General features: G+C 50.2%; 1 long non-coding RNA gene across 1 annotated transcript in view; it reads right to left on the reverse strand.

Moving 5' to 3' along the window:
- Window positions 1-1,154: 1,154 nt before the first annotated feature.
- LOC132541337 (uncharacterized) overlaps window positions 1,155-23,495 on the reverse strand; it is a 55,941-nt gene continuing 33,600 nt past the window's right edge. Inside the window, exon 3 of the long non-coding RNA XR_009552509.1 lies at window positions 1,155-1,236. This is a non-coding gene — a long non-coding RNA (uncharacterized LOC132541337). The remainder of the gene's footprint in view (window positions 1,237-23,495) is intronic.

The raw sequence follows: 23,495 nt of genomic DNA on the forward strand, positions 1-23,495 counted from the left end.
ACTCAAGGGCTGGTGGGAGTCAGAACCTAGAGCGAATGCACTGACAGGGTTAATGGATGAGTCAGTGCCCAGCAGCACACCCAGCAAGGGAAAGTGAACATTTGCTGTTGGATGCTGCCAGGAAGGCTGCCTGGAAGTGGTGACTCTTGAGCAACAGGGCATGTTAAGAAATGAAACGTTGCACTCAGGTCTAAGGCTTGGCTGTAGGCAGGCTGACAAGTCTGGCAGCAGGGCAGGCCCGGGCTGAGCCTTCAGAGGGCTCCTCGTTGTCACAGAGCTGTTCTGTAGGAGTGTCCCGATGCACTGAGGGATGGCTGTGACTCAGCACTCTAAGAATGAGTGACAGGATGATGGTTATGCAAAAAGCCTTCCATGCTTGAGGCACCCAAGGCTCCAGGTTCTATCCCCAGAACCACCATAAACCAGTGCTGAGAAGGAAGGGAGGGAGGGAGGGAGGGAGGGAGGGAGGGAGGGAGGGAGGGAGGGAGGAAGGAAGGAAGGAAGGAAGGAAGGAAAGAAAGGAGGAGGAAGACTGAGGTGAGGTGGGAGAGATAGCAACAATTCCATGCCTCAGACCAAAGTCTCAACTTTGATCCCCAGCACCACCATAAACCAAAGCTGAGCACAGCACTCTCAGTCTCTCTCTCATCAAAATAAAAAGTAAAAAAAAAAAAAATTAAAGGGCCAGGAACTGGTGCACCTACTTAGGCACACAGAGTACTAAGCTCAAGGACCTGGGCAAGGATTTGGGCTCAAGCTCCCACCCCCCCCCCCCCAAGCACGTCTATGGGTCTCTCTCTCTCTCTCTCTCTCTTTCCCCATGTCCACTTCCTCTCTTGATTTCTCTCTTTCTCTATCTGATGAATGAATGAATTAAAAGATGCAATCTCAGAAACATGACAGGTTCCTCCAATGAGCGTCACACACTGAACATGAGATAAGCAGAGAGTTCAGGAAGCTTCATCCCAACCTCACCATCTAGCGAGCATGAAGAATCTGGCTTGATCCGGTCTCACCTATGAGGCCTCTAGCCACTGGTTCAAGCTTACCCTCCCCAAAGGCTGAGCTGAAAAGACTGGTACCATGCGCGTGGGTGCTGAGGCCTCCCTCCCTGACTGGCTCCTTCCACTGAAGCAGAAGGAGGAGCAGACTGAGAATCGCTTCCCCTCCAGGTTCGAGCCAAGGACACACTGAATGCCAGTCAAGTGTCAGGTGCTGAGTGGTGTTTTCACTCACCTGGGGAAGGAAGCAGGAGGGAGGATGTGGTTTCAGGCCCTGCAGCGTGCCGGTGAAAGGGCCTGCACAGGGAGTGACTTCCACACACTCAACACGTGAGCTGAGAAACCGTACCCATGTGATAACTATTCCAGAAACCATTAACCTCCCAATTAAAGAGAGAAACTTGACTACAATGCTGTGACCCACCACTGGGTTTGCACAGGAAGCAGAAAACTTGCCTGTCAATCTTAAGTGACTGACAAACACATCTACTGCTCTGTTCCCGGGTAGATGCTGCTTATCTACTTTGAAAACTATCACATGCAGGCCCTCACCCCTGTGTCCTGGAGCCTCCCCTCCCCAGAGCCCTGCCCCACCAGGGAAAGACAGAGACAGGCTGGGGGTGTGGATCCACCTGCCAACACCCATGTCCAGCAGAGAAGCAACTACAGAAGCCAGAACTCCCACCTTCTGCTCCCCATAAAGAATTTGGGTCCATACTCCCAGAGGGGGAGAAATGATAGGGGGAAGATGATCAGAGGGCTCTGAACTCCAACTCCATCAGGACCCAGAGAGAGAAGAGGAAAAAATGAAGGACATTTGGATGGAGTAACAGGAGTAGGTGTGACTTGGAAAGGATGAGGAGATGGGACTATGGGGTGGGGGTGGGGGGCAAATAGAGACAGATAGTTGTAGAAATAATAGTCAACCCATATCTGCAACCTTAGGTGAACTGCTGTAGCTTCCAGTGGAGGGACTGAGGATTCAGAACTCTGGTGGTGGGAATGGTGCAGGGTTGTAACCCTGTTACACTATCACTTTGTAAATCAATATTAAAGCACTAATAAAATTTAAAAAGAAAAGAAAACTGGGGACCGGGTGGTGGCTCTCCTGGTTGAGAGCACGTTACAATGAACAAAGAAGGACCAAGGTTTGAGTCCCTGGTCCCTACCTGCAGGGGGAAAGCCTTGCAAAGGGAGAAGCAGGGCTGCAGGCGTCTCTTTGCTTTTCTCTCTCCCCATACCCTCTCCACTCCTGGCTGTCTCTATCTGATAGACAAAGATAAGAAAGAAAGAAAGAAAGAAAGAAAGAAAGAAAGAAAGAAAGAAAGAAAGGAAGGAAGGAAGAAAGAAAGAAAGAGAGAGGGGGGAGGGAGGGAGAGAGGGAAGAAAGAGAGAGAAAGAAAGGAAGGAAGGAAGAGAGAAAGAGGGAAAGAAAGAGAGAAAGAAAGGGAGAGAGAGAGAGAGAGAGAGGGAGGGAGGGAACTGACATTAGCTGCACCAAGCTCCAGAAGTGACTACTGTTCATACCTGCAAGGTCAGCTCTGCACAATGCCTGCCAGCCTGCAGGAGACACAGCTGGTCCTCCTCCCTATCGTCATCAGCCTTTACTGGCCCATGACCGGACGCAAGGCCATCACCATCAAAAGCACAAGGCAGGCCCCCAAGAAATTCCAAGTCAAGCTTCAAAAGCTGCATCAGAAACCAAAGAAAGTGACATCTCACAAACAACTGTGGAAACCAAAGCTATGGCCTCCGTGCTACACACAGGACATCTGGCCATCAGGTTCTCTCCAGGGAGGCAGACGTATGCCCACCCGGCTGCACTTTAGAAAAACCTGTGGTCAGCACAGCCCTGTCTGTGAAGCCTGGCGTGCACACCTGTACCTACACAGGGCTTCTCCGTTCCATAGATACATGTATATGTATACATATATCTTTCATATATATATATTATTGGACAGAGACAGAGAGACACCTGCAGCCCTGCTTCACCACTCGTGAAGCTTTCCCCCTGCAGGTGGGGGTCAGGGGCTTGAACCTGGGTCCTTGCGCGTTGTAATGTGAGCGCTTAACCAGGTGCGCCACTGGCTGCCCCGTTTCTTATATTTAAGTGTCTCTGTTCTTTCACCCCTGTTCTTTTTACCCAGCCAGTGAGGGGGTGTGATGACAGACAGTCTTGGGAAAAGCAGCACTTGGGAAATCCCCCCTACCTCCATCTAACTGAAAACCAGTCTTTCCACTCCCAGACACGCCCCGCTCTGAACCACAAGCCAGGCTGCTTTATCCTTAGCCAGTTGAGGGGGCAAGCCCAGGGGTGTTTCCATGTCTGGTGCATGCCCACTCCATCTTCAGGTTGGCCTGAGCCCCATTCCAGAAACACTGAGACGGTGGCAGTCTTCTGAGGATTACAGACAATCAGAAAAGCGTGTGGCTACAACCTTGGCTGGCTCTGAATACCAAAAACCCTCCCAACACCCCCATCTGCCTCCTGACTCCCCTGCTTTGTCCCCCAAGACCCCCTAAAGGATCAAACTCTCCTCCTACTGACTCTCTCCTCCACCCGACCTGCCAGAACGTGGCCCCGGGGAACGAGCCCAGGACTCAGTCCCCTGCCCAGCAAGTCAGCATCTTCACAGAGAGCCCGACGGACGTCTGATGTCCGGACGGACCCTGTGCACACGCTGGGCTTGGACTGACTTCACCTCCTCTCTCTTTCTGGTGCCCAGCACCATCCCACAGGTCAGCCCCATGCTTTTCTGACACTCCCTGCTCTGCCACTCTGCACCAGCACTGCCCACAACGCTGCATGCCCACCCCCAGTCTCCTAGGACAGCACGGAGCCTCACAGGCACCTGGCACATGCTGCCTGCCATAGGCAGCAGCCTGGGTACCAGCCCTCCCTTCCTGCTTGCAGGGAGAAAGCCTCCTGAGGGGTAGAGCAGTGTCACAGGGTGTCTCCTCCTCCTCCTCTTTATCATCTTCTACGTCGTCTTCTTCTCCCTCTCTCTCACCTATAAATTATATTTTTCATGTTTTTTTTTAATTTTTTATCTTTATTTATTTATTGGATAGAGACAGCCAGAAATTGAGAGGGAAGGGGGAGATAGAGAGACAGAGAGACAGACACCTGCAGCCCTGCTTCACCACTTGCAAAGCTTTCCCCTTGCAAGTGGGGACTGGGGGCTCGAACCCGGGTCCTTGAGCACTGTAACATGTATGCTCAACGACGTGCGTGACCCCCCCTAGCCCCTATAAATCATATTCTTAGAACAGTTTAAGATTTTAAAGCCCCCTCCCAAAAAAATTAAAGTCACAATAAAGTGCTCCCATACACTCTTAAGAGCCATGTTGAGTGCACATGTTATAATGTGCAAGGACAGGGGAAAGTTTCGCGAGTGGTGAAGCAGGGCTGCATGTGTCTCTCTGTCTCTCTCCTTCTCTATCTCCCCCTTCCCTCTCAATTTCTGGCTGTTTATATCCAATAAATTTAAAAAAAAATTAATAATTTTTTTAAAAAGAGAGATTTCCCATATATTCTAGCCAATTTTTCGTTATTAACTTGTCACATGAGTACGGTCTACTTCTTACAAAGAGCAAACCAATATGGACATATTATTAGGAGTTAAAGTCGACTCATTGTTGGCTTAAAATGTAAACTGATCTCACTAAGAATATCGACATGCACCAGTAGTGCAGAGGCCAGAAGACTCTCCAAAGAGACCTAAGAAAATCAGCAGTTCTCAGAAGGCTTCACAGCAGTCGCAGCAGGTGAGCTCGGAGGCCGAGCACGAGAAGCAGGACTTCACTCAGGGAAGCCGAGTTCCTGTAATGTGAGTGCTTTGCCAGGTGCACCATCACCTGGCCCCCTCAAACAGTCATTTTTAAGGATTTATTTGTTTGATGAAACTAAGAGAATAGAGCATAGCTCCTAAGAGGGGCCAGAGATCCGGCCCAGGGCCCACACACTCAGTCCTGCACTCTCCCAGCAAGTCACCTCCCAGCTGCCTAAGTCAAGTGACAGAATGTCTGCTCAAGATGATTCAGGAGTAAAAGGGTACTTCAAGATGTGCGGCCTCTTGCCCCAGTGTCTGGAACACACACACACACACACACACACACACACACACACACACACACACACACCACTGATGACCTCTAGAAGCCTTACAGAACTTGGAGAGAGAAGTTCTCCCATTCCCTTGGCATGTGCACTGTCTTTCACAGGCAGCACTGCACTCATGGGCCTGCTCTCCATGGCCTTCCCTCAGCAATCTCCACTTCTGCCTACTCTGGCCTCCCTTGTTCCTCTCACATCAAGGTCACCGTGGGACGGACGGACCCACCATTTCATGAACCCGGCGGAGATGCACAGATGTCTGGGTCACGTCAAGTCTTTAGCTACACTGAAAATGTCACCATGTGCGAATGTCTATGGGTCCAGTCACTCGGGAAACAATCTAGAGATTCCCATAAAATAAAATTTAAAAAAATGGGAATATTGTGTGAAACAGCTGTTCCATTTCTGAGTATTTATCCAAAGAATACAAAAGCACACAATGGCAACAAAAGGGAATAAGTAAATAAATAAATATATATATATATATATATATATATATATATATATATATATATATATATATATGAGTTGTATTCAGGGCACCAAAGTAAAAACCCTGTGGTGAAGGGGAGGGTGGCCATTGGGCTTCCGGCATGGCAGGTGGGGGAAAAGGGGAAGGGGAGGCGGGGGGAGGTGGTTGGGACGGGACACAGTCTTTTGGTGGTGGGAATGGTGTTTATGTACACTCCCATTAAATTGTAGACATATAAACCACTATTTAATTAATATGAGAGGGGAAAAATTGATTGTATGTCTAGAACTTCTTAGAACACAGACTGAGTCTTTTGAATACATAGGCTGAGTCTTTGATATGTTGACTCTCTCAAAAGCCTAGATCAGGGAGAACAGAAGCAGCTGGTGGCACAGCTATATACAAGATGCTGGATATTATACCCCAAACCCTAACAAAGGGACTTTTCAAAGTTAACCCAATCACCAAATAATGTGATGATAACAATAACTATCCATTGTCTTCTTGAACCCTAAGACAACAGGAACCTCACATTTCCACTATAGAGCCTATATTTCCCCCAGTCCTGGAACCTTACTGTGGGGCCCACTTTCCTGCATGCTGCTCTCAATTCAAATCAAATAATATTGCATCCACAGATCGCAACCTAATCAACACAACGAGTGCCACCCCAGCATGCTTCACTTCAGACTGTGTCCAGAGACTTCAGGTGTGGAATGACAACCCTTCAGCTTCATCACTCGGGTGAGACCTTTCCTTTCATAGTATTCTCTAATTCCGTTCCAGGTGTTCCACTCCCCAATAAAGTCCCCAAACCTAGATATAGTCCAGGTCCCCTGAGATAGAGCATAGGTTCACATGTGCCCATAAACTAGGGGAAAAATATATACCTGAAAGCAGAAGTACACAAGAGCCTGCAGGGAATACCCCCAACACTTGATCTGCACTATTCCAGTCTTTAGGTCCATGATTGTTCAACAATTTGTTTGGCTCTGTATGTTAACTCTCTTTTCAGCCACCAGGTTCTGGATGCCAGCAGGATGCCAACCAGGTTTCCCTGGACTGAAAACCCCACCAATGTGTCCTGGAGCTCCGCTTCCCCAGAGACCCACCCCACTAGGGAAAGAGAGAGGCAGACTGGGAGTATGGATCGACCCATCAACGCCCATGTTCAGCGGGGAAGCAATTACAGAAGCCAGACCTTCTACCTTCTGCAACCCACAATGACCCTGGGTCCATGCTCCCAGAGGGATAGAGAATGGGAAAGCTGTCGGGGGAGGGGACAGGCTATGAAGATCGGGTGGTGGGAATTGTGTGGAGTTGTGCCCCTCTTCTCCTATGGTTTTGTTAATGTCTCCTTTCTTAAATAAAAAATAAAAATAAAAAAGAGTTGTATTTATAATGTCAGCCTATGCTACAAATGTGGTAGGGTGTATAGAGGTTCTAGACAGTAGTTGTTAAAAAAAACACTAGTCTGGGGAGGCGCAAAGCACAAGGAACAGAGTAAGGACCCCAGTTCGAGCCCCCGGCTCCCCACCTGCAGGGGAGTCACTGCATAGTCGGTAAAGCAGGTCTGCAGGTGTCTTTCTCTCCCCCTCTCTGTCTTGCCCTCCTCTATCCATTTCACTCTGCCCTACACAACATCAACGACATCAACAATAATAACTACAACAATAAAACAACAAGGGCAACAAAAGGGAATAAATATTTTAAAAAACACTAATCTGAATATATATATATATATATATATATATATCAAACAATACACACACATATATAATTGTTTGAATTATCTTTATTGGATAGTGGCAGCCAGAAATCAAGAAGGGAAGGAGAGAGGCAGAGAAATACTTGCAGACCTGCTTCACCACTCACAAAGCTCCCACCCCCGCCCCCACCCCCACCCCTAGCCCCTGCAGGTGGGGACTGAGGGTTTGAACCTGGTGCCACTGGCGTAAACCCGGGACCTTAAGCATTTTAACGTGCACTCAGCCAGGTGCACCACCACCATGCCCACATACATATTCCTGTGTTCAATGAAACATTAGTTTCAAGAGCCCAAAACTGAAAACAATGTAAATGTTCCTCTGCAGGCAAAGGAAAGGACACAGCCGTTGAGGGATGTAAACATTACAGTGGAACATGACTCAGTTTTGGTTTAAGATAATTGTATCACTTGAAACACCGACCTGGTGGGTAGTCTGCTAAATGAAGTAAGTCAGATACGGAAAGCAAACATCCCATGATTTCCCCCATCTGTGGGAGATAAAGAAATAAAACAAACCAACAGATCCAAACAAAAACACTTTTAGACCACCAAGAAAAAAACAAGTTAGCAGAAGGGAATGAGGAAGGAGCCACAGCGGGTGAACTGGGTAAAAGGGCTGGAGTACACAGGGCTGGACAGACAGACAGCAGGACTCTCATGAGGAGTCTGGTGCGGCAGGTACGGCCGAGAAATTACGACGCTGCAGGTCTGAAACTTCGACTAAACTACAGAAGAGGCTCTGATGGCAGCATGAAGGAGCCGGTGCAGTGAGCACACAGGCATCAACGTCTGTATTCTGCGAGGCAGCTCTCACCATGACATCGCCTAGTCAAAGGCCACACGCACTGCACAGAGAACACCAGAGGGGCTGTACCCACACACTTCCTCTTTCTTTTTGTAATTTTTTTAATTATCTTTATTTATTTATTGGATAGACATAGCCAGAAATCAAAAGGGAAGGAGGAGACAGAAAAGGAGAGAGACAGAGACACCCGCAGCCCTGCTTCAACACTCACAAGGCTTTCCCCCTGCAGGTGAGGACCGGGGACTTGAACCAAGGTCCTTGTAACACATGCGCTCAGCCAGGTGCGCCACTGCCCGGCCCCGAACACACTTTGCTTCATCTGTACGAGAGGACCTGTGTCTCCACTGCCCGGCCAAAACCAGAATGAGTATGCCATCCCTGTTCCTTGACAAGAACAAGTAGCGCCATTCTAAATCTGCATCTAACACTCATCCTTTCTGTCCTGTCTCCTTGCTTGTCTTGCCACAGGGCTTCACCGGGCCTTCTTGCCAGCACAATTCCACAGCTTGAAGTGGTCGTTTTCTTTTCCCCAGACAGAGAATGAGAGGTGAAGAGAGGAGGAGAGACACCCCTGCACTTCCCCACCACCCGTGAAGCTTTGCATCAGGCACCGGGTCCTTGCGCTTCCTGCAGTGGGTTGGGTTATAGTGCCCTGGAGGGCCCCTTCCTCTCAAGCGAGGCCTTTCCTACAAGCTGCTGGCAAACACATGGGCTGAACCCCCCTCTGGCTGCCAGCTAGGCTGTGTGTGATCCCTGGACACACATTACATGAGCTCCGGCCATTAAAGCAGAACCCGCAATCCATGGAAATGCACCGGCAGGAATTCCCGTCATGCAGCAAGAATGTCCAGGTGAAAGCTAGGGAGAGTCAAGAAGAGTGGCTCAACTCACAAAGGAAGAGCTCATGTCTAGAAGAGACAACATCGAAGGGAGCCGGCGGTGGCGCAGCGGGTTAAGCGCACGTGGCGCAAAGCGCAAGGACCCATGTAAGGATCCCGGTTCGAGCCCCCGGCTCCCCACCTGCAGGGGAGTCGCTTCACAGGCGGTGAAGCAGGTCTGCAGGTGTCTGTCTTTCTCTCCCCCTCTCTGTCTTCCCCTCCTCTCTCCATTTCTCTCTGTCCTAATAACAATGACAACAATAGTAAATACAACAATAAAAAGAAACTAAGACAAAAGGGAATAAATAAAGAAATACTTAAAAGAAGGAGGAGGGGGGAAGGGGAAAGAGAAGAGGAAGAAGAAGGAGGGGGAGGAGGGGAAGGAGAAGGGGAAGGAGAAGGAGAAGGAGAAGGGAAAGGAGAAGGGGAAGGGGTAGGGGAAGGAGAAGGAGGAGGAGGAGGAGGAGGAGGAGGAGGAGGAGGAGGAGGAGGAGGAGGAGAGGCGACATGGAAACCTCGGAGTACTAGCTGTCACTGGGAGAGATAGGAAGCAAGGAAAGGCCCCCCACCAGGAGCAAGCCTTACAGACAGAGGCTCCAGAGGGTCTGAGGAAGCCGTAGGTGTAGAGGAAAGGGAAGCCCAGAGGAGGAGTGGATGTCCACTGAGGCCTCGCTCACCAAGCCCAGCACGGGCCTAGGTCTTCCCGCTCAGTGAGGAGAAGAGAGGCTCTCACGTCCTGTCTTCACATCTGGCAGATTTGTTCCTTGCATGTCCAACTAACATAGGACACACATAAGTCAAGATATATTAATTCATTGTATTTAGTAGCACAGAGAGAGACTGAGAGAGGAGGAGGAGCAGAAATTGAGAGGGGCCGGGTGGTGGCGCACCTGGTTGAGCGCACATGTTACAGTGCACTAGGACCTCGGTTCAACCCCCAGTCCCCACCTGCAGGGGGAAGGGTTTGTGAGTGGTGAAGCAGGGCTGCAGGTGTCTGTCTCTCTCCCTGTCACCTGCTTCGCAGCTTGTGAAGCTTCCCCCCTGCAGGTGGGGAGCTGGAGGCTTGAACCTGAGTCCTTGCACTTAGTACTATGTGCGCTTAACCAGGTGCGTCACCGCCTACAGCCCCTTCAGATGTCTTTCTCTCTCCCCTCTCTCTCTAATAAATAGGTAAAAATAAGAAATAACATTTAAAAAATCCAGAAGTGTACAAATAAATTTCTCCTGCAAAATTAAACCTTCTGAGGGGAGAGGGGCATCCAATTTAAACTACATAAGTGATAAAACAGCAAAGTGAATGAATAATATTAATAGATAACAGAATATTCAAAAATTACATTAAAATTCACTAATGTCCCTGAACAAAGGAAAACACAGGTGGACATTTCTTTCATTTAAGATGTTTTAAACTTTATTGAATTTGATACAGCAGAGAGAAATTGAAAAAAGGACAGAGGGTGGGGAGAGACAGACACAAAGACACCTGCAGCCCTGCTTCACCATCCCCCCTGCAGATGGGGAACAAGGGTTTGAACCTGGGTCCTGGTGCATAGTTACATGTGCACTTAACCAGGTGTACCAAGAAGGCATTGCTGCTGTGAGAGGTAACAGGGTCCCAGCAATCAAGACCTGGGTTCCGTAAGGCTCTCACCTCAGGGACGGTCTGTAGTCCCTTGCCTTGGATTCTGATCTCCTGTCCAATAGGACTAACAATATCTTCCTCCCCTTCCTCCTAACCAGTGAGAGAAGGATAAAAATATAATTCTGACTTAAAAGAGAATTTTCTGGCCAGGCACCTTGTCTCATTGCCAGTAACTTTTTTTTTTTTTTTGCCTCCAGGGTTATTGCTAGAGGTCAGTGTCTGCACTATGAATCCACTGCTCCTGGAGGCCATTTTTTTCCGGTTTTGTTGCCCTTGTTATTGCTGTTGCTGTTGGATAAGACAGAGAGAAATCGAGAAAGGAGGGGAAGACAGAGAGGGAGAGGGTAAGATAGACACCTGCAGACCTGCTTCACTGCTTGTGAAGCGACCACCCCTGCAGGTGGAGAGCTGGGGGGGCTCGAACCTGGATCCTTGTACTGGTCCTTGCGCTTTGCACCATGTACGCTTAACCCATTGTGCTACTGCCTGGCCCCCGGCCAATAACTCTTTGATGGGCCCTGGCTCCATCTTCCAAGACTGAGAGCTCAGTGTTCTCTGTCCCTAAACAGAGGTGAGAAAGTGGCTTTCTACCTGCCAGGGCCTAGGCTTGGAGTCCCACCTGGCCATGGCAGCAGACAGACAGGACCAGGTGTTGTCTGCCCCTCACCCCTCCCTCCTCACCGTCTCACTAGAGACAGCCTGAACCCACAGCTGTGCAGCCCCTTCCCAGGGCATCCTGGCAGAGATGACCAGCTCCCTACAAGGGATTTAGTCACAGTTTGGCTTGAGATGGTACCAGGCCAAGTGGGCAACGCCAGTTCAGTGTCCCACCTCTTCAGGGGCCCAACCAGACGAGAAGGTGTTTTTTCCTTCTTTTTATTATCTTCATTTATTTATTGGATAGAGATAGCCAGATTGAGAGTGAAGGAGGTATAGAGAGGGAGAGAGACAGAGAGACACCTACAGCTCTGGGTTACCACTCACCGAGCTTTCTCCCTGCAGGTGGGGACGGGTGGAGGCTTGAACCCGTGTCCTTGTGCACTGTAACGTGTGCACTCGACCAGGTGTGCCATGCCCCGGCCCACAAGAAAGTCTTTACGTACCGTACCCTGCTCTGCAAAGCCCAGCTGTGAGCATGGCAGGAGTCCCCAGGGCCAGCACAGTGGGGATGTGACCCCTTTGGAATTCTGTCTCCCGGGGGCTGGGCGGTGGCACACTTAGTTGAGGCACATGTTGCAGTGTGCAAGGATCCAGGTTCAAGCCCCTAGTCCCTAACTGCAGGGGGAAAGCTTCACAAGTGGTGAAGCAGGGCTGCAGGTGTCTCTCTGTCTCTCTCCCTATCTCACCTCTCAATTTCTGGCTGTCTCTATCCAATAAGTAAAGATAATTTTTAAAAAAAGAGAAGAGAAGAAGAGGGAGGAAGGAAGGAAGGAAGGAAGGAAGGAAGGAAGGAAGGAAGGAAGGAAGGAAGGCAGGCTGCCTCCCCACACTCCACATTATCATATCACCTTTTAAGAGCCAAACCAGACTTAGATTCAGCAGGTGCAGATTCTATAAAGTTTTCCGCTGGAACAAAGATCCCTGTGCTGTAACTCAAAGCACAACATTGCAATGGAATCTGATTATCAGGAGTCCAGGATATCCTCTTTGGAGAAGCAACGCTTCTTTCTCTTTCCTGCTGTTTATGGACCGGCATACACACGGAACGAAGGCCAGGCCAAGGCCCATCTGAGGTGCTGGGGGCCCAGCACTCTCCCCACAGGGCCTCTATCAAACCACCCTGAGAGTCAAGTCAAAGCCACACGCTCAACTCTGTGCCAGCTTCCTTCTTTCTCCCAAATCAAGCCCAAAGGCTCCGCGTCGGCTAGACCAGAGCCTAGTCCCTCCCCGCTCAGCGCCCAGCGCCCAGCTCCCAGCTCCCAGCACCCAGCGCTCAGCACCCAGCACCCAGCTCCCAGCGCCCAGCACCCAGCTCCCAGCACCCAGCACCCAGCTCCCAGCGCCCAGCACCCAGATCCCAGCGCCCAGCACCCAGCTCCCAGCACCCAGCGCTCAGCGCCCAGCACCCAGATCCCAGCTCCCAGCACCCAGCGCTCAGCACCCAGCACCCAGCACCCAGCTCCCAGCACCCAGCACCCAGCTCCCAGCGCCCAGCACCCAGCTCCCAGCGCCCAGCACCCAGCTCCCAGCACCCAGCACCCAGCGCTCAGCGCCCAGCACCCAGCTCCCAGCGCCCAGCACCCAGCACCCAGCTCCCAGCACCCAGCACCCAGATCCCAGCGCCCAGCACCCAGATCCCAGCGCCCAGCACCCAGCACCCAGATCCCAGCACCCAGCTCCCAGCACCCAGCACCCAGCTCCCAGCACCCAGCACCCAGCACCCAGCACCCAGCTCCCAGCACCCAGCACCCAGCACCCAGCACACAGCCCCAGGTGCTTGCTCATTCTCAGGGCTCTTCCTGCTACCCTCACCTCCCACACAGGCTCAGTCTCTCTCCATGCCGCAGGGCCAAAGGCTCTCTAGGGACTCTGGCAGAACAACCCTGGGAACTGACTGTCGGCTCGGCCCAGCCAGTGTGGCGGGTCAAAACGTGTGAGTGTCCAGCCACCGCACGAGGAACGCACCCCATCTCGCCCCATCTCGCCCCATCTTGCCCCATCTCGCCTGACCTCGGCAGCTAATGAGGGCCGGGCTGGGTTCATATTCAGATGGGAGACTGCCTGGGAACACTGGATGTCCTAGGCAGGAAAAAGAAGGGTGAAGAAGATGGAGGAGGATAAACAAGAGGAAGAGGAGAAAGAGAAGGGGGGGTGAAGCAGGTAAAGCGTGAAGCCCCCGGCTCCCCACCTGCAGGGGAGTCGCTCCACAGGCGGTGAAGCAGGTCTGCAGGTGTCTGTCTTTCTCTCCCCCTCTCTGTCTTCCCCTCCTCTCTCCATTTCTCTCTGTCCTATCCAACAACGATGGCAGCAATAACGCAATGGGGAAAAAAATGGCCTCAGAAGCAGTGGATTCATAGTGTGGGCACTGAGTCCCAGCGATAACCCTGGAAGAAAAGAAAGAAAGAGAGAAAGAAAGAAAGAAAGAAAGAAAGAAAAGGGAGGGAGGGAGGGAGGGAGGAAGGAAGGAAGGGAGGGAAGGAGGGAAGGAGGAAGGGGAAGAGAAGGAGGAAAAGAAGGCAGAGAAGAAGAGGAGAAAGAGGAGGAGGGGGAGGATGAGAAGGCAGAGGAAAATAGTAATAATAATGATTATGATGCTGATTAACTATTAATGCAGGACCACCTCTGCACAACATAGCCTGAGCTCTCCCATGCGACAGACAGTCCAGCCCAGCAGGGCCTCCTTCCTGAGTCTGGGGACAAAGCCCCCCGTCTAGGCCTGGACCTGCACTATGCCCAGTGTCGGTTCTCCAGTCCTGCCGCACACGGATCCATGGCCCTTTCATGAGACGCTCTCTGTCCAGGCCAGTGGGACCTGATCCATCCAGCTGCCCCATCTCACCTGCTGGTGGCCCATGCCCTCCGCCTGCTCTGCTCTCTCCCCCACAGACACTGCCTGCTTCAATGCCCAACTTCATCCATATCTCTGGGCCCTGCTACCTTAAAATTAATTCTCTCTGTGTGTGTCATTTTCCACCTTAATGCAAACTCCTCCCTGAGCTATGATTTTTGCTTGCTCTTATGCGTGCAGGGCCTGCGAACGGCAGTGTCAGGCCAGCACTCAACACCGCTGGAAGGAATTGCTGACAGTCTTCACAAGGCAGAGTGATACAGCTATATCATGACAGAACCAGCAGACGTTCACTACAAGCCTACTGAGGCCAATAAAATATCTCACTTGGATAGTGTCCTGCCTTGGCAAAGATACAACCCAGGTTTGAACCTGGCCCAGCGGTGCTGAAGGAAAAAAAGACTACTCTCTCTCCTCTTTCTCCCTGACTCTACCTAAATGAGAGAGAGAGAGAGAGAGAGAGAGAGAGACCACAAGCATTTGAGGAGGAGGAGTGTGGACAGAATAATGGTTATGCAAAGAGACTCTCATGCCTGAGGCTCCAAAGTCCCAGGTTCAATCTCCCGCACCACCATAAGCCAGAGCTGAGCAGTGCTCTGGAGAGAGAGACAGAGAGAGAGAGAGAGAGAGAACACAGCTGAATGGCAGACTTTGCTCTAGATACTGAGAATGCAAAGCACAGCCCCCTGTCAGTCCACATTCAAAAATGCCTCCTCAGTTCTGGCCTGCCAGACTCACCAGCTCCGCAGGGTCCAGGTGTGTGAGTGTCCTTGTGGCACTAGTTCCTAGTCCTTCCCAGTGGGAGAGCCATCCCCGGGTCTGAATACACAATCTGCTCCCACAAGCCACCTGTCCTCCTAGGACACACAAGCTCACCCACTGTCAGGCTGTGCAGGCCTCAGCAGGGCTCACCGTAGCCGACAGGGTCACCTGACCTGAACTGGAAGCTTAGGTCACTCTCGTCCAATGATGGGAGGACATAGTTGTCCAGCACCAGGTCTGACAGGTTGAAATCCAGCCTGGATGCTCTCCAGCTACATGAACTTGGACAAGGTATGCTGACTCTGAGCTCTCATGGTATTTGTTTGCTTGTCTGTCTCCAGGGTTATCGCTGGGGCTTGGTGCCTGCACTACAAATCCACTGCTCCCGGAGGCCATCATTCCCGCACCCCCACCCCCATTTTATTGCATAGGACAAAGAGAAATTGAGAGCTGAGGGGGGGGGTGGGCTTCACCACTTGGGAAGCTTCCCCTCTGCAGGTGGGGAGCTCAAACCCGGATCCTTGCGCGGGTCCTTGCACTTAGTATTATCACGTGCGCCTAGCCCTACCCTGAGCTCTCGTAGTCTTTATCTGTAAAGTAGGAAGAGTGACTTTTAGTGTTCCCCTCAACCTTATGAAGATTCAAAGCACATAGGAGACACAGCAGAAAGAAAAAACACAGGGAAAAAGAAGAGGGAAGGGGACTTTTGAATGTCTCAAAAGTAAAGGCTGGAGTCAGTTTCTGTAAGTGCATGCCTATGTGGTGTGTGGGTGCAAGCAAGTTCCTGTCATCTTCTGGGTATGTATCCTTTGCGTTTGACAAATCTTCCCTCTTTTCTTTACGTTTTTATTATTGGATAGAGATAGAGAGAAATTGAGAGGGGAGAGGGAGATAGAGAGGGAGACAGAGACATCTGTAGCCCTGCTTCACCACTCGTGAAGCTTCCCCGTTGCAGTTAAGGATGGTGGGGGGGAAGGGGGCTTGAACCTGGGTCCTTGTGCACTGTAATGTGTGCTCAACCAGGTGCACCGCTGCCTGCACCTCCCACCCCCTGCCCGAAATCTCCCTTTACAGACACCTGGGAGACTCCAGCCAACTGTCTACTGATGAAGCAGTATCTTTTTTTAATGGAACAAAGTAAGCCACGTGGAAAACCCAGGAATTAAACAAGAACAATATAGACTAAAGTTGCGCACAGCCAGCTAAGAATAGTAAATGAAGGGAATTTTTCAAATGCACAGGTTCATGCCATTCTGAAGTTTGGAAACTTCCCCTTAACTCCCAGCACTGAAAAGCAGATGCTTCAAGGATGCAGCTGAGTCTCACCTCCACTGCCTGCAGCCAGCACTCAGTCCTGTGTCAACACACATCCAGGACTGGAGGACAGCCAAGTCCCAAACCCCTTCTCGCACCTGCTGCCCCAGCCAGGCCTCAGGTGTCATCGCCACAGGTCTATCTCTGAGCCCCGGCTGGTGTTTACAACCGCCCTGAAGAGGGGGAAGCTCGCCTGGTCCTCACTGCAGAGCAGCCGTGGTGGGGACTCCCCACTCTCTGAAGGGAGGCTGGTCAGCCTGCTCTACCCCTCGAGGAAGACAAGTCCTGACATGGGAGCAGCCTAGAAGGTTGCAGCTGTGACCAGGGACTGTGAGCTCAGACTGACAGGGACTCAGAGGCCACACGGGCTCCTGTGCTGACTGTGAACAGACATGGCCCTGGGTCAGGTGGGTGAAGTAAACAGTTAATTTTACTCATAGATTTTTTTTTTTCCAAGAAAGGGAGCTACTCTCTGCCCTAATCAAACTCTCAAGCCCTTTTCTCTACTCTGACACCATTTTCTCAGACAATATTTTTATCCAGCTTCATGCCAGCTATCAAACTCAAGCAAAAGCTACCATAGTTGTGGCCCCTAGAAACATGCCTGAAATGGACTTCCTAGCTTCCTTCCAGCCTAAGATTCCTAGTCTCATCTGCTCTGTTCTACTTTTTGGCTCTTGTTCATTAACCATTTTGTCTTGCTTTATATATATATTTTTTATTATTATTTCTTTATTGGAGGATTAGTGTTTCACAGTCAACAGTAAATACAATAGTTTGTACCTGCATAACATTTCTCATTTTTCCACAACAACAATGCAAACCCAATTAGGTCCTCTGCCATCCTGTTCCTACTTTATATCCACCTTTCAGCCACCAGGTTGCAGACAACTGGGAAATGAGTATCACTCTCTGCTCCACTGTCTCCTTGTCTCTGTCCCCATCTGCCTGTCTCCCTGCCTGCCTGTCTCCCTGCCTGCCTGTCTCCCTGTCTCCCTGCCTCCTTGTCTCCTTGTCTCCCAGCCGGTCTGTCTCCCTGCCTACTGGCATGTTTCTCAGTCTGTCTGTCTTCTCCTGGCTTGCATGTCTCCCTGTCTGCCAATCTCCCTTCCCATCCCTCTATCTCCCTTCTTTCAGCTAGAAGGGAGAGTATCAGAGTCCCAGTCATTTTTATGCGATGCCAGGGATCAAACCCAGGGCCTCACACATACAAGACATGCGATCTACCACTAACCTGCCTCCTCAGCCCCCTGGACGTCAAGTTCCTTCACTTCCCTGTGCCGACCGCCTCTTCCTCTGAGACATGCAAAGTACTAACATGACAAGATCCACAAAGCGGGGCCTGACACATTAACGACACTCATTTTGTTCTCAGTTCACTCTTAGTACTCAGCACTCTATCCAGCATGCTCAGCTCGGCAGCTGTCTAGCTCTGCTCATTTCCCCTTCCCACTGCCTTCCTGACTGGGGTTAAAGGCGCCCGCCTCTCCAGCAGGCATGGCACGAACTGCACTAGAAGCCATGCTTCTGGGGACAAGCTTCACCCACTGCAGAAGAAACCATTCATTTTCTTCTACAGTAAAAGGTGTTGAGCATTTGGAGTATGGGCTAGGGAGCTGACGTCCAGAGGTGTTTATGTCTCAGACGCCCAGGTCCCAGGTTCAAAAATCCCTTGCATCATCAAAAGTCAGCATAACAGCATTCTACTGAAATAAAAAATAAATTTTAAAAAAGTAATCGGGGGTCAGGTGGTGGTGCAGTATGTTAAGCGCATATGGCTCGAAGCACAAGGACAGGCATAAAATTCCGGTTCGAGCCCCCGGATCCCCACCTACAGGGAGGGGTCGCTTCAGGGGTGGTGAAGCAGGTCTGCAGGTGTCTTTCTCTCCCCCCTCTGTCTTCCCCTCCTCTCTCCATTTCTCTCTGTCCTATCCAGCAGCAACAACAGTAATAACAATAACAACAAGGGCAACAAAATGGAAACAATGGCCTCCAGGAGCAGTGGACCTGTAGTGCAGGCTCTGAGCCCCAGTGGTAACCCTGGGGGCAAAAAAAAAGGAGGGAGTCGGGTGGTAGCGCGCAGCGGGTTAAGTGCACATGATGCAAAGCTCAAGGATCCGCCTGAGGATCTGGTTCAAGCCCCCGGCTCCCCACCTGCAGGGGAGTCGCTCCACAGGGGAGTCACTCCACAGGCGGTGAAGCAGGTCTGCAGGTGTCTATCTTTCTCTCCCCCTCTCTGTCTTCCCCTCCTCTCTCCATTTCTCTCTGTCCTATCCAACAATGAAGACATCAATAACAATAATAACAATAACCACAACAACAATAAAACAACTAGGGCAACAGAAGGGAATGAATAAATAATTTGAAAAAGTAGTCTGGAAATATGTGATTTTGTTGTCGCCACTTCATGCCTTCAAGCATGAGTCCACTTACAATTCACTTAGATATGTGTTTTTTATTTTATTTTATTTTATTTATTTATTCCCTTTCGTTACCTTTGTTGTTTTACTGTTGTAGTTATTATTGTTGTCGTTGTTGTTGGATAAAACAGAGAGAAATGGAGAGAGGAGGGGGAAGACAGAGACACCTGCAGACCTGCTTCACCGCCTGTGAAGTGACTCCCCTGCAGGTGGGGAGCCGGGGCTCGAACCAGGATCCTTTCCCCGGTCCTTGTGCTTTGCGTGGCGCCACCTGCGCTTAAACCGCTGCACTACAGCCCGACTCCCAGATATGTGTTTTAACCACCTATGAAGTATTAGACAACAGAAGAGAACAGGACAAAACTAAGCTCAATGGAAGGAGCCTTAACAAAATCCAGAAGGAAAATGAGCAGGATCATTTTTCCAGATTGTGACGGGTACCACACCAGCACAACAGCTGGACAGGTGGCCTATCAGGTGGGATGGCAGAAGAAGGTAACTGAAGCTGGAAAGAGGAAGGGTAGCAGGTGGAGGTCTGTCCGGGGAGAAGGATTGAGGAGTACCAAGGTCCTGTGCTCAACAGGGAACAAACAGACCAGGATGCCACCCGCGAGGCCAGCTAGACGAGGGTGTGAGCCTGGAGGTGCTTTCAGCAGCACCCTACAGGCAGGACTGTGTGGCCAGAACTACAAAGCTGCCCCCGTGGGGGTCAGGTGGTGGGCACAGGGCTGAGGGCACACAGTGCCGTGCACAAGGAAGGCTCCCCACTGGCAGGGGAGTCGCTTCACAGGCGGTGAAGCAGGTCTGCAGGTGTCTGTCTTTCTCTCCGCCTCTCTGTCTACCCTCTGCTCTCGATTTCTCTCTGGTCATCAAAGGTGGTGGATTTAGAATGGCGGTACTGAGCCCCAGCAACTGGAGGCAAAAAAAAAAAAAAAAAGATGCCCCAATGGACAGAAAAGCCAATTAGATGGATACAAGGGATGATGAGGCCAAAGTGGGTTCCAGAGGAGCTGGAGGCAGGGGGGAGGCCTGCCAGAGCCTGTGGCCGAGACTCAGGGATGCACCAGGAGACACACACCCTTAACTCTGGTGTCATCTGCGAGCTCCTCAGAAATCCCTCTGGGTGCTGGGGCTCAGCCATCTGACTCCCAGGGGCCCTGGGGGGCTTCTGACTCCACCACAGCCTGAGCAGCTCTAGATGGCTGATACGTTAAGGCACATACAGGCAGCGTGCCCTCTGGGGATCCGCTCCATATCCTGCTCCAGCCAGGAAGCCCGGCGGCCCTGAGGCTACAATCCTGAGATCTTTCTGGAAAAGAATGCATCTACGGAATGGACACTTCCCCGGCGAGGGCAGGTCCAGGCCACGCCATGAAATGGGAGCCAACGGGGCCGACAGGCACAAGGGAGCTGGCACGGGAGATGGCAGACCGCAGGAGGGGACAGGATTCTGACTTCCTGGGAGCCACTGATGGCAGCCGCCTTCAGCTCCAGAGGAGAATGGAACCCTCCCTCCCTCAAGGTCGCGTTGCAGGGATGTCCTGGGGCAGAAAGAGTCACAGAATGACCGCTGACTGACCAGAATTGGACTGGGAGAAGGACTGAGAGCCGCGCTGGCCAGGCAGTTAGTAATGGCCCCTATCTCCCCTGAGGCTCACGAGGGGTCAAAGAGCATGTAGAGCTGGCATGGAACAGTGCCAGAACTCTGGGCAGGCCGGAGAAACAGCTCACCCACCACAGTGCACATCTGGCCGTGCCCAGAGCCCAGGATTCCCACTCTCACAGCTCCCGGGAAAACCACACACCAAAGGAAGCTTCACAGCTGTGGAGCAGTGCTGTGGTGTCTCTCCCTCCCTCTCACTCCCTCTTTTTGTCTCAAAAGGAAAAGAAGAGAAGGGAAGGGAAGGGAAGGGAAGGGAAGGGAAGGGAAGGGAAGGGAAGGGAAGGGAAGGGAAGGGAAGGGAAGGGAAGGGAAGGGAAGGGAAGGGAAGGGAAGGGAAGGGAAGGGAAAGAAAGAAAGGGGGAGGGAAAGGGGAGAGAAGAAGGGGGATGGGAAGGAAAGAGATGGGAGGGGAGGAATGGGGAAGGGAGGGGAGGCCAGGTGGTGGAGCACCTGGTTGAGTTACAATACACATTACAACACACAAGGACCAGGGTTCTAGACCCTGGCCCCCACCTGCAGAGGGAAAACTTTGTGAGCATTGAAGCAGGGCTGCAGGCGTCTCTCTTTCTCTCTACCTCGCCATTTCCCTCTCCCTCTCTCAATTTCCAAAAAAAGATAAAAGAAAAGTCAGCTGAGAGCAGAAGGGCAAGCCACAGTGTGCATATACACTACGAGGTGCAAGGACCCCTGCAGGGGAGACGCAGGGGTGACGCAGGGGTGAAGCAGGTCTGCTGGTGTCCACCCCGCCCCTCTACAGCCCCTCCCTGGTTGATTTCTCACTGTCTTCTCTCATAAAATACAAAGGGGAAAGAGTGTTTCATTTTTTTCCTAAGTAAGTTCATTTATTATTCATTTCTTTAAAATAATAGTCTTCAAGATCCTACCAGAGAAATAACTGACAACAGAAGTCAAAGCAATTGAGACACTATGATGTTCACAAAATGCAAACATCCCACTCCTCATGTTTATCCACATGGATTTGTAAAAACTCCCACTACCTCGAAGCTGGATGGTGGCACAGTCGGTTAAATGCAGGTGGAGCAAAGCACAAGGACCGGCATAAGGATCCCGGTTCGAGCCCCCGGCTCCCTACCTGCAGGGGAGTCGCTTCACAGGCGGTGAAGCAGGTCTGCAGGTGTCTGTCTTTCTCTCCTCCTCTCTGTGTTCCCCTCCTCTCTCCACTTCTTTATGTCCTATCCAACAACGAAAACATCAATAACAACAACCATAATAATCACAACAATAAAACAAGGGCAACACGGTTCAAGCCCCCAGCTCCCCACCTGCAGGGGAGTCGCTTCACAGGCGGTGAAGCAGGTCTGCAGGTGTCTGTCTTTCTCTCCCCCTCTCTGTCTTTCCCTCCTCTCTCCATTTCTCTCTGTCCTATCCAATGATGACAACATCAATAATAACAATAATAACTACAACAATAAAACAACCCGGGCAACATAAGGGAATAAATAAATTTTTAAAAAGAAGCCCTTAAAAAAAAAAAAAAAAAAAACAAGGGAAAAAAAAAAAAAAAAGGGCCTTCAGGAGCAGTGGATTCGTGGTACAGGCACCAAGGCCCAGCAAAATAACGCTGAAGACGGGAAAAATAAAGAATCCCCACTATCTCTTAAAAATAGTGTATGTATCCATAATCATTTTCATGGGGCACGTATTTTATTTTTATTTTTATTTTTTCCTTTATTGGGGGAATTAATGTTTTACTTTCAACAGCAAATACAATAGTTCGTACATGCATAACATGTCTCAGTTTTCCACATAACAATACAACCCCCACTAGGTCCTCTGTCATCCTTTTTGGACCTGTATTCTCCCCCCACTCACCCCAGAGTCTTTTACTTTGGTGCAATACACCAATTCCAGTTCAGGTTCTGCTTGTGTTTAATCTTCTGATCTTGTTTTTCAATTTCTGCCTGAGAATGAGATCATCCCATATTTATCCTTCTGTTTCTGACTTATTTCATTTAACATGATTTCTGCAAGCTCCATCCAAGATGGGTGAAGAAGGTGAAGTTTTTAATAGCTGAGTAGTATTCCATTGTGTATATAGACCACAACTTGCTCAGCCACTCATCTGTTGTTGGACACCTGGGTTGCTTCCAGGTTTTGACTATTACAAATTGTGCTGCCAAGATCATATGTGTACACAGATCTTTTTGGATGGGTGTGTTGGGTTTTTTAGGATGTATCCCCAGAAGAGGAATTGCAGGGTCATAGGGTAGGTCCATTTCTAGCCTTCTGAGAGTTCTCCAGACTGTTCTCCACAGAGGCTGGACCCATTGACATTCCCACCAGCAGTTCAGGAGGGTTCCTTTGACCCCACAGCCTCTCCAGCATTTGCTGCTGTTACCTTTTCTGATGTGTGACATTCTCACAGGAGTGAAGTGATATCTCATTGTTGTCTTTATTTGCATTTCTCTGACAGTCAAAGACTTGGAACATTTTTTCATGTGTTTCTCAGCCTTTTGGATCTTTTCTGTGGTGAATATTCTGTCCATGTCCTCCCCCCATTTTTGGATGGGGTTATTTGTTGTCTTTTGTTTGTCAAGCTCTTTATATACTTCGGTTATTAGCCTCTTGTCTGAGATCTTTATATGTCTGTATGGCATATAAAGATCTTCTCCCATTCTGTGAGGGGTCTCTTGATTTGGGTAGTGGTTTCTTTTGTTGTGCAGAAGCTTTTTAATTTGATATAGTCCCATAGGTTTACGCTTGCCTTAGTCTTCTTTGTAATTGGATTCATTTCATTGAAGATGTGTTTAAAATTTATGTGGAAGAGAGTTCTGCCAATATTTCCCTCTAAGTATCTGATAGTTTGTGATCTAACATCCAAGTCCTTGATCCACTTGCAATTTACTTTTGTGTTTGGAGAAATATAGTGGTTCAGTTTCATTCTTCTGCATGTTTCAACCCATTTTTCCCAACACCATTTGTTGAAGAGGACTATGCTTTCCCCATTTAATAGTCTGGGCTTCTTTGTCAAAGATTAGATGTCCATAGATATGGGGAAAGAAGTGTTTTAAAAAGTCAGCCTTGGAGGTATGAATAGGCCCACAATACCTATGTCCAGCCGAGTACAAAAGTCAGAACTCCCACCTTTTTTTTTTTTTTTTTTTGGCTCCAGGGTTATCACTGG

Source organism: Erinaceus europaeus, chromosome 1, assembly GCF_950295315.1.
Source record: "Erinaceus europaeus chromosome 1, mEriEur2.1, whole genome shotgun sequence".
NCBI lineage: Eukaryota > Metazoa > Chordata > Mammalia > Eulipotyphla > Erinaceidae > Erinaceus > Erinaceus europaeus.